General features: G+C 41.7%; 1 long non-coding RNA gene across 1 annotated transcript; it reads right to left on the reverse strand.

Annotated features, from left to right (window-relative positions):
• Positions 1-407: 407 nt before the first annotated feature.
• Positions 408-5785, reverse strand: LOC130272587 (uncharacterized). Its single transcript, XR_008843628.1, has 3 exons — positions 5149-5785; positions 4371-4470; positions 408-1010 (listed from the first exon to the last, which is right to left on the reverse strand). It is a non-coding gene; the product is annotated as an uncharacterized LOC130272587 (long non-coding RNA).
• Between the last annotated feature and the right edge of the window lie 6506 nt (positions 5786-12291).

Genomic DNA, 12291 nt, shown 5'->3' on the forward strand with positions numbered 1-12291 from the left:
GCTTGAGCAATCGACCGCCGATAACCCTGATCACTGCAAAGCTATGGGAGCATATAGGTAGAAGGGAACAGAAAAAGAAAGGCGCTCTCTAAATGCAGCAGTTTCCCAGTAAATAAAATAAAAGGGTATATAGAAAACACAGGTGGGATTGCTCACTCACCTTTCAGTGTTGCGCAGCAGGCACAACACTGTGAAGCACATGTGTGAGTATGTATACTCAAAAACGATCCTTGTAGCACCCTTGCGTCCTGGTCCCGAACATCAGTGATGGCGGTCGTGCAGATTCAAGTAATGGAGAGGTATGTACCTTTCCTTGGTGAGGATCGCACAGCGGCGCTAGCAGGAGGCTGTCTTGTTAATTATGCACAGGAACAGCAGTAGTAAAACCAATCAGGTTTATTGGTAGGTATAAAATGAAATAAAAACAGGTACAGAGACAACGCGTTTCGCAAGGATCCCCTTGCTTCGTCAGGTCTGGGGGGTCATAGGAGTGAGGGGATTTAAATATACATAGCGCGCGGGAAACTTAACAGGACGGAGGTGACGTCACTGATACATCTTGAGACATGCGCATTGCAACAATGGGATAAACACGTGTATTGGTTAAAGTTTGAAAACAGATATAATAACAGCTAGCTGACATTAAGGGAGTGTGCTTATATTCCGTTCCTTGTAGAAATAAGTAGTTAGTACTATTATTCATTCAGCTCCGATACTCTGAGTCTGTACAGCGCTTCATAGCAGACAGCAGTGGTGATTAGCTTATATATATATCTCCGGGATGACCGGCAAGGAGATGGACTGCGCGGCCGTAGATAATGTCAGCAGAAAGAGGAAATGTTTACACAGTGAGTTCTCTTTGTTATTTTTCTTCCGAGGAGTAATGTAATTGTTCTTGTTCACAGAGGGCTCTGATGTGTTCGATGTCCGGAGTTCTTCTGCTGCATGGTGCAAAGCTATTAGTTTCATCCTTATCAAAGCAGTGATAGTGCACTGCATAGCTGTGGTTGCTGTGGGCAACAGGGAGTGACATTTGTTCAGATTCATTTGTTCCATTTTTAGAGAAGGAGAAGGAGAATACTGCTTCTATTGCATAGGGCTCAGATACTCAAGGCTCTGCACTGTATAGCAAAAGAATGGGATGGAGTAATAAATTGATAAAAATATTATGACTTTATTAATAATTCATTACATTATAAGAACAAGAAAAAACATTATAAAAGGGGAAAAGCCAACTTGTGGTGGAAAGAGGGCATCACTCCAGAAGTGCAAATAGAAGAGGGACCGCTGGAGAGACGCCACCCCAACGTACGTTTCGGGTTGTCCTTCGTCCTGGGGCCCCCAGGACGAAGGACAACCCGAAACGTACGTTGGGGTGGCGTCTCTCCAGCGGTCCCTCTTCTATTTGCACTTTGATTTTATTTATTGGTATGTATACTGTCTCTAAGCACTTTATAGTTGTTGAGGTATATCCTCTATGGGATTGTGCAATAGAATGAGCAGTAGTGCAACTTATGAAATGTGTCTAATACTGTAATTTACATTGTGGACCTCCTGGAGTGACGCCCTCTTTCCACCACAAGTTGGCTTTTCCCCTTTTATGATGTTTTTTCTTGTTCTTATAATGTAATGAATTATTAATAAAGTCATAATATTTTTATCAATTTATAACTCCATCCCATTCTTTTGTATATATTCTTAGTATAAGGAGTGTATAGCAGGGCCATATGTAATAATTGTATATAGGAATCATAAATCCCTAATTATAATATATTATACTGTGCCATAACTTTGGTTATGTATAGCACATAGCTATAGTTAGTTTCATTATTGTCATAATTGTATCTCTAGAGTATCAGTACCAGTAAACTGTGTGGCAATGATTTACATTGGACCTTTGATGCATTCTCTGCTTCGGAGTGTCGGTGGCATTGACAGTGGAATGTGTGGCCGGGGTTTGTGACGGCAGTAGAGGGGACTGCTCATGATGTAAGTTCCTCTTTGTTGTTGTTCCATTTATGGGAGAAGTGTTTCAATATTATTAGTATTAATATTATGCTATGCATGTGTCAATATCATCAATATTAATGTTATAATCTGCATGCCTTGTAGTGCATGTGTCCTGAGGGGATAGTATTACCGGATAAGTGTATATTTGTAATTATAATGGAGCCGTATCTTTATGTCACAGTCATCAATCTATCCACATACAAACTAACTCCATATGAAATCCTTCTGTTGGAGAAAGGACTCTCTTTTTGTCCCTCCAACAAACCTGATGACTTTACATTATTCATAGATCTCCACCAATTCACTAGGAAGCTTACTCTTCAGAGGCATTTTCAACTGAAGGCACCTAATACAGTCACTTCCAACGAAGCCTCAAAAACCATCTCCAGTGAGGTCATCACTCCACCTGGAACCCACCCCACAGTGAAAAATAAATCTACTTTTTACCCCATCCAAAATCAAGGACATTTAATAAGAACATTCCATGATTTAGTTGCAGCAGATCTAAAGAAGCTCCCTAAAAAAACGAAAAAACATCTGGAAGGCAAACTTACTAAAAAAGAAAAAATGGCACTAAACAACCTCAAAAACAACCGAGATATTACCATCAGACCTGCCGATAAGGGCGGAGGTATTGTTATCCAAAACTTTTCAGATTATCAAGAGGAAGCTATGAACATTCTTAAGGATCTTAACTACTACAAGAAATTATGCTATGATCCATATCCTGCCCTAAAAGTTAAAATACATCAGCTTACGGAGGAAGCATATAAGAACAACATCATCAGCAAAGAAGAAAATAAATTCCTGACTGTACAAAACCCAACCAGACCATTCTATTATCATCTTCCCAAGATCCACAAAAAACAGGCCAATCCTCCAGGCCGGCCTATTATATCAGGAATAAACAGTCATACATCACACCTTTCGCAATATCTAGATCTCATTTTACAAAAACATGTTCAAGCCCTCCCCAGTTTTCTTAAAAATTCTGATGATCTAATTTCTCTCTTGCATAATATTGAATGGAACGAAGGTTACACTCTAATTACCATGGACGTAGCAGCACTATACAGCAATATCAAACATGATATTTTCCTAAGCTGTATCAATGAAGCCCTGACGGGGGATCCAGACATACCTGACACCCAAAGAACCTTCCTTTTACAATGCCTTGAAACCATTCTAACGAATAATTTCTTCAGATATGATGGCGCCACGTACCATCAAACCCGTGGTACCGCTATGGGTACCACGGTGGCACCTTCTTATGCCAACCTAGAGATGGGGTGTTTTGAAAAAAAAATTCATTACCACCAATGATTTATACAAACATGTAATCATCTATAGGAGATATATAGATGATCTCTTTTTTCTGTGGAATGGTCCGGAAACTTTCATCCAACAATTTGCTGACGAAATAAATGGAAACAACTGGGGTATCACACTCCCCTCACAATCCTCATCGTTGAAAATTGAATACTTGGACCTGGAAATATATCATGACGCTAACAAAATCTTGACAGCCACCCATTTTAAAAAGGTTGACGCCAATGGCTACCTTTATTTCACCAGCAGACACCTGAAAAAATGGTGTACGATTATATACCGTTCAGCCAGTTCAAAAGAATACGGAAAAATTGCACCAGAGATGAAACCTACAAATCACAAACAGAAATACTAACTAGTTGTTTCAAAGATAAGTGCTATCCGGAAGAACTAATCAAGGAAGCAATAAGAAGAACTGACAACCTTACCTAGGAACAATGCCTAACAAAGAAAACAACAGATGGAATTAAGAAGATACCACCCCGACTCAACTTCATAACCACTTACAATTCTGCTCATAATCAAATCAACAAACATTGGCATATACTACAGAATGATCAAGTACTCAAAGATTCACTTCCGAAACATCCATGTATCACCTATAGGAGGGCACCCACCCTGAAGTCTATACTGGCACCCAGTGTATTAAAACAACATAAACCCAAACGCATAAAAGAGAGCAATCCTGGTGTATACAGATGTGGAGGAAACCGCTGTCTGTGTTGCAAATCCGTCAAGGCTGGGTCCAAAAAACGTAAAAAGCAACAACACAGGAGAAACATTTCCGATCAAATATTTTTTGAACTGTCACTCAAAATTCGTCATATACATTTTGGAATGCATATGCGGCCAACCACACAAGAATTGCATCAACGACTCAACGGACATAGACGGAACATCAAAAAAGGCTTTCTCCTACACAGTGTTTCCCGACATTGCCTGCAGAAACACATGCATATAGATAACCCGGTCACCATCTGTCCTATTGATTATATAGATGAACACATCTCCAAAAGACATGAAGAACTCACCAGGAGGGAGATGTACTGGATCTTCAGGTTGGGCACTTTAACACCAAGAGGTCTGAACGAAGCCATGGAACTAATAAGATGAGATCCGGATAAGGGAGACCTGAACGAAGCCATAGAAATATTAAAATGATAACCAAACACATTTTTCTATACACTATCCCTTCCCACCTAGTGTATATACGTCTGTATATATATATATATATATATATATATATATATATATATGTGTATACATATATCTTTGTTTAATATACACAAAATTCCCTCCCTATCCGTCCATTAACACAGTATGGTACCCATAATCGGACTTCTATATCTATCTGAACAAATCACTATGAATATATCCCACATTTTTGGTCTATAGACTGGCCTGGGCCCAAAGCCAGAGACCCACCCCCATCCCAAACCACAAATCTCCTCTCCTCCCCCCCCCCCCTCCCTCTTCCCCCTAGTTTTCTATGCAGTACATCTGACAGCAAAACCTAATTTCCCATAATGAAATATTTATTATGGAATATAATTCAATTGGTGTTATTGACCAGCAATGTGGGGGTTTACAACTTCCACACACCAGGACGACTGTGACATAAAGATACGGCTCCATTATAATTACAAATATACACTTATCCGGTAATACTATCCCCTCAGGACACATGCACTACAAGGCATGCAGATTATAACATTAATATTGATGATATTGAGACATGCATAGCATAATATTAATACTAATAATATTGAAACATTTCTCCCATAAATGGAACAACAAAGAGGAACTTACATCATGAGCAGTCCCCTCTACTGCCGTCACAAACCCCGGCCACACATTCCACTGTCAATGCCACCGACACTCCGGAGCAGAGAATGCATCAAAGGTCCAATGTAAATCATTGCCACACAGTTTACTGGTACTGATACTCTAGAGATACAATTATGACAATAATGAAATTAACTATAGCTATGTGCTATACAGTGCAGAGCCTTGAGTATCTGAGCCCTATGCAACAGTATTCTCCTTCTCACTGCTTTGATAAGGATGAAACTAATAGCTTTGCACCATGCAGCAGAAGAACTCCGGACATCGAACACATCAGAGCCCTCTGTGAACAAGAACAATTACATTACTCCTCGGAAGAAAAATAACAAAGAGAACTCACTGTGTAAACATTTCCTCTTTCTGCTGACATTATCTATGGCCGCGCAGTCCATCTCCTTGCCGGTCATCCCGGAGATATATATATATAAGCTAATCACCACTGCTGTCTGCTATGAAGCACTGTACAGACTCCGAGTATCGGAGCTGAATGAATAATAGTACTAACTACTCTATTTCTACAAGGAACGGAATATAAGCACACTCCCTTAATGTCAGCTAGCTGTTATTATATCTGTTTTCAAACTTTAACAAATACACATGTGTTTAACCCATTGTTGCAATGCGCATGTCTCAAGATGTATCAGTGACGTCACCTCCGTCCTGTTAAAGGACAACTGCAGTGCTAATGAAGTAGTGCTCTAATGTCATTAACCTCTTAAGGACGCAGGGCGTATGGATACGCCCTGCATTCCGAGTCCTTAAGGACGCAGGGCGTATCCATACGCCGGTGGGAATTCCGGTCCCCACCGCTAGCCGGTTGGGGACCGGAGCCGGATGCCTGCTGAAATCGTTCAGCAGGCATCCCGGCATATCGCCCAGGGGGGTCATTATGCCCCCCCATGTTGGCGATCTGCGGCGATTCCGGGTCAATCGGGTCTCCAGTGACCCGGAATTACTGGCTGTTCGGGGCCGTCTCTGACAGCCCCGAACAGCCAGAGCCTGCAGGGGTGAGGTGGCACTGGTGCCACCTCACGATCGCCCTGATTCGTCGGCCGGATTACCGGCCGACCAATCAGGGCGCCTGCTGCGGGTGTCACTCCCACACCCGCTCCGCCCCTCTTCCGGAGGGCGTGAGCGGGTGCGGGAAGATGACCCCGGGTGCTGGGGACCCCGATTCCCGGCGTCCATGTTGGGATCGGGGCCCCAGGAGCGACGGCGGCGGTGAGGGACAGTCCTGCGATGGAGCAGCAGCAGGAGGTGAGTTACAGCCTCCTGCTGTTGCTTAGCAACAGCTCCCAGCATGCAAAAAGGTCATGCTGGGAGCTATAGTTATGCAACAGCAGGAGGCAGACCACCACAACTCCCAGCATTCCCTTATGGGCATGCTGGGACTTATGGTTTTGCAACAGCTGGAGGCACATTTTTTCTATGGAAAAGTGTACCTTCAGCTGTTGTATAACTACAACTCCCAGCTTGCACAAACAGCTAAAGTGCATGCTGGGAGTTGTAGTGGTGCATCTGCTGGTTGCATAACTACAATTCCCAGCATGCCCGTTGGCTGTCGGTGACTGCTGAGAGTTGTAGTTTTGCAACAGTTTTGATACATAACCAGTGTGCCTACAGCTGTTGCAAAACTAAAACTCTCAGCATGTACAGTCTGTCAGCGCATGTTGGGAGTTGTAGTTTTGCAACAGCTGGATGTCCCCCCCCAATGTGAATGTACAGGGTACACTCACATGGGCGGAGGCTTACAATAAGTATCGGGCTGCAAGTTTGAGCTGCAGCAAATTTTCTGCAACAGCTCAAACTGCCAGCGAGAAACTACTGAAAGGAAGGAAGGCGCCTCATATGCGGGATCAGTAGATCTTGCAGGTGGGGGTAGGGGACGGTGATTCCCAAGCCGCTTACCAAAGTTGGTTGTGCGCCCACACACAACAAGGTTAAGAGCAGAAGAGATATGGAAGAAGGTCCTCCTGGGTAAGAGTAAAATCAAAACCGAATGACCAGGGAGTCAGGAGTTTGTCTGGCGCAGAGAGGAACCATCAGGCAGCCAAGTAAAATCAATGGATTTATTAGATGCAACGCGTTTCGCTGCGCATGCGCAGCTTCATCAGGCATGACAAGGGAAGGCTGGTAACAGATATATATACCTCCAGGAATTAACCATTAGAGTGCTTTTTGAAGGAGTTGTTACATAGAATTACATATCCACATATAAATGTGACAATGTATGAAAAATATATAAATAGATATAAATAAATATAAATAGACAAACAAAAATCACAAAAATAATAATAAAACAGCAATATAAAAGCACAATGCAATCTTATAAACATATATATATATATATATATATATATATATATATATATATATATATATATATATAATATAATTATCGCATGTGGTGTGAATATAACACCACAAGCGACTCAAGGAGTCACACCGCTTAGTCACCGGTGCGGCATTCAACAACGCAAGTTGGATATTATTTCGAAAAATGTATATGATATAAAGAGTTATGTATGTTAATTCAAAGGATAAAAAATTTTTTTATTGTATATCGCTGCCTTATTAAAATAAAAAAGAAATAAATAATAAACAGTGCGGTAAACCAAATCGCAACTGACCAGAAGGGGATGTATAAACACTACTTGGAAAAAAGATGAACTAGAATGACTAGTGCGGTATTGAATACAGCACCCGGCGAAAATGCAGGGTGTGAATATTCGTACAAAGATCCAAATTTACAAACAAATAATTAAATAAAAAATACAAAAGTATCTATATGCAGAAAGGAAGGGAAAAACAAACGGAACTTAGATAATAAAACATAAAGAATAATAAATACACAGTGGGGCGCTCCAGGGTGAACAGCACAGAAGGAACGAAGAAAAAATAGATCAAGGTATAATATTTTGGAGATTAATCCATAAGAAAAAATGGGAAATTTTTAAACCCTAAATTATCAAATTATTTAACTGTATCGATACATTCATTAAAACCTTGAGGGTGCAAAGTATGTAGTTTGTGAATCCAGAAGGATTCACGATTATTTAATCTTTGTATTCTGTTAGGTAAATGAATGGGGATAGTTTCTAGAATAATTAATTTCAAGCGAGAAACTACTGTGAACCCCCGCCCGTGCGACTGTACCCTAAAAACACTACACTACACTACACTACCACAAAATAAAATAAAAAGTAAAAAACACTACATATACACATACCCCTACACAGCCCCCCTCCCCAATAAAAATGAAAAATGTCTGGTACGCCACGGTTTCCAAAACGGAGCCTCCAGCTGTTGCAAAACAACAACTCCCAGTATTGTCGGACAGCCGTTGACTGTCCAGGCATGCTGGGAGTTTTACAACAGCTGGATGCACCCTGTTTGGGAATCACTGGCGTAGAATTCCCCTATGTCCACCCCTATGCAAACCCTAATTTAGGCCTCAAATGCGCATCTCGCTCTCACTTTGGAGCCCTGTCGTATTTCAAGGCAACAGTTAAGGGTCACATATGGGGTATCGCCGTACTCGGGAGAAATTGTGATACAAATTTTGGGGGGTATTTTCTACTTTTACCCTTTTTAAAAATGTCAAATTTTTGGGAAAAGAAGCATTTTAGGTAAAATTATTTTTTTTTTTTTACATATGCAATAGTCGTGAAACGCCTGTGGGGTATAAAGGTTCACTTAACCCCTTGTTACATTCCCCGAGGGCTCTAGTTTCCAAAATGGTATGACATGTGTTTTTTTTTTTTTTGCTGTCCTGGCACCATAGGGGCTTCCTAAATGCGGCATGCCCCCATAGCAAAATTTGTTTTCAAAATGCCAAATGTGACTCCTTCTCTTCTGAGACCTGTAGTGCGCCAACAGAGCACTTTTCACCCCCATATGGGGTGTTTTCTGAATCGGGAGAAATTGGGCTTCAAATTTTGGGGGGTATTTTCTGCTTTAACCCTTTGTATAAATGTAAATTTTTGGGGAAACCAAGCATTTTAGGTACATTTTTTTTTACATATGCAAAAGTCGTGAAACACCTGTAGGGTAATAAGGTTCACTTTACCCCTTGTTACGTTCCCCGAGGGGTCTAGTTTCCAAAATGGTATGCCATGTGGGGTTTTTTGCTGTTCTGGCACCATAGGGGCTTCCTAAAGGTGACATGCCCCCCAAAAACCATTTGACGCTCCTTCCCTTCTGAGCCCTCTACTGGGCCCGCCGAACAATTAACATAGGCATATGAGGTATGTGCTTACTCGAGAGAAATTGGGTTTCAAATACAAGTAAACATTTTCTCCTTTTTACCCCTTGCAAAAATTCTAAAATTGGGTCTACAAGAACATGCGAGTGTAAAAAATGAAGATTGTGAATTTTCTCCTTCACTTTGCTGCTATTCCTGTGAAACGCCTAAAGGTTTAAAACGCTTACTGAATGTCATTTTGAATACTTTGGGGGGTGCAGTTTTTATAATGGGGTAATTTATGGGGTATTTCTAATATGAAGACCCTTCAAATCCACTTTAACCCCTTAAGGACCAAGGACGTACCGGTACGTCATTGGTCCTGCTCTTCTGATATAACGCGGGGTTACACAGTAACCCCGCGTCATATCGCGGCGGGCCCGACATCATAGTGAAGCCGGGACCCGCCTCTAATAGCGCGCAGCGCCGATCGCGGCGCCGCGCGCTATTAACCCTTTAGCCGCGCGCTCAAAGCTGAGCCGCGCGGCTAAAAGTGAAAGTAAAAGTTCCCGGCTAGCTCAGTCGGGCTGTTCGGGATAGCCGCGGCTAATCGCGGCATCCCGAACAGCTGACAGGACAGCGGGAGGGCCCCTTCCTGCCTCCTCGCTGTCCGATCGCCGAATGACTGCTCAGTGCCTGAGATCCAGGCATGAGCAGTCATCCGGCAGAATCGTTGATCACTGGTTTCTTATGAGAAACCAGTGATCAATGATAAAGATCAGTGTGTGCAGTGTTATAGGTCCCTATGGGACCTATAACACTGCAAAAAAAAAGTGAATAAAGATCATTTAACTCCTCCCCTATTAAAAGTTTGAATCACCCCCCTTTTCCAATAAAAAAAAAAACACAGTGTAAATAAAAATAAACATATGTGGTATCACCGCGTGCGGAAATGTCCGAATTATAAAAATATATCATTAATTAAACCGCTCGGTCAATGGCGTGCGCGCAAAAAAATTCCAAAGTCCAAAATAGTGCATTTTTGGTCACTTTTTATATCATTTAAAAATGAATAAAAAGTGATCAATAAGTCCTATCAATGCAAAAATGGTACCGTTAAAAACTTCAGATCACGGCGCAAAAAATGAACACTCATACCGCCCCATACACGGAAAAATAAAAAAGTTATAGGGGTCAGAAGATGACAATTTTAAACGTATTAATTTTCCTGCATGTAGTTATGATTTTTTCCAGAAGTCCGACAAAATCAAACCTATATAAGTAGGGTATCATTTTAATCGTATGGACCTACAGAATACATATCAGCTGTCATTTTTACCGAAAAATGTACTACGTAGAAACGGAAGCCCCCAAAATTTACAAAACAGCGTTTTTTTTTCAATTTTGTCGCACAATGATTTTTTTTCCCGCTTCACCATAGATTTTTGGGCAAAATGACTGACGTCGTTACAAAGTAGAATTGGTGGCGCAAAAAATAAGCCATCATATGGATTTTTAGGTGTAAATTTGAAAGAGTTATGATTTTTTAAAGGCAAGGAGCAAAAAACGAAAATGCAAAAACGGAAAAACCTCCGGTCCTTAAGGGGTTAAACCTGAACTGGTCCCTAAAAAAAAGCGAGTTTCAAAATTTTGTGAAAAATTGGAAAATTGCTGCGGAACTTTGAAGCCCTTTGGTGTCTTCCAAAAGTAAAAACTCATCAATTTTATGATGCAAACATAAAGTAGACATATTGCATATGTGAATAAAAAAAAAATTTGGAATATCCATTTTCCTTACAAGCAGAGAGCTTCAAAGTTAGAAAAATGCAAAATTTTCTAATTTTTCATCAAATTTTGGGATTTTTCACCAAGAAAGGATGCAAGTTACCAAAAATTTTTACCCCTAAGTTAAAGTAAAATATGTCACGAAAAAACAATCTCGGAATCAGAATGATAACTAAAAGCATTCCAGAGTTATTAATGTTTAAAGTGACAGTGGTCAGATTTGCAAAAAATGTCCTTAAGGGGAAAAAGGGCTCAGTCCTTAAGGGGTTAAATAATAAGTTATGCAACTTACTAATTGTGCTCCATTACCTTCTCTGCACAGTTTAGCTGCTTTGCTGTCACAGGAAGTTGCTGCCTGGGGCTCTAATGTGAGTAGCGTCTACCTGTTATTCCCTATGGGGCTGTCAGCTAGGTCGACGCTACGTCACAAACTCCCAGGATCCTTCACTCCCCCTGCAGCTCCTCCAACCTCATACATATTCATTAGGCTGTTATGTGCTCTGCTCAGAGTGCACAGTAGGGGCGTTTCAGGGCTGTAAGCTGTGTCTGCAATCAGCATCAGCACAGCCTGCGCCTCCCTCCTCCCCCCTCGGTCTCCGTGGTGACATCTGCCCAGGTGCTGCTGTCAGTGAAGGCAGTAACCCTTTATGTGCCTGCCTCTCACAACCATGTTAGCTATTGTACTGTGTCCCTTTTCTCACTGGCCTCCAGGAATAAAGTTTACAGCAGTGTGCTGCTGAGAGAAAGCATAGCATTCCTGTGGGTCACTGCTGCTGAGAGGTCCATAAGTCCACATTGTCCCCCTGTCCTCAGTGTCCCCTAAATGTTGCACTATAATCTATAACAGTGTTTCCTAACCAGAGCACCTCCAGCTGTTGCAAAACTACAACTCCCAGCATGCCCTGACAGCCATTGGCTGTCCAGACATGCTGGAAATTGTAGTTTTGCAACAGCTGGAGGCACCCCTGCAACTCCACACTGTACATTATAGCTATGTAAGCTGTTTTCCAGGCAGCCGCAGCCGGCTCTCCTATTGGACAGGGGAGAACATGTGGTGAGGATGGGAGGGGATAACCACAAGAGAAGGAGCTGTGGGCGTCACTTTATTATAATTTATTATAATTTCCTTGGGGGGAGAG

Source organism: Hyla sarda, chromosome 5, assembly GCF_029499605.1.
Source record: "Hyla sarda isolate aHylSar1 chromosome 5, aHylSar1.hap1, whole genome shotgun sequence".
NCBI lineage: Eukaryota > Metazoa > Chordata > Amphibia > Anura > Hylidae > Hyla > Hyla sarda.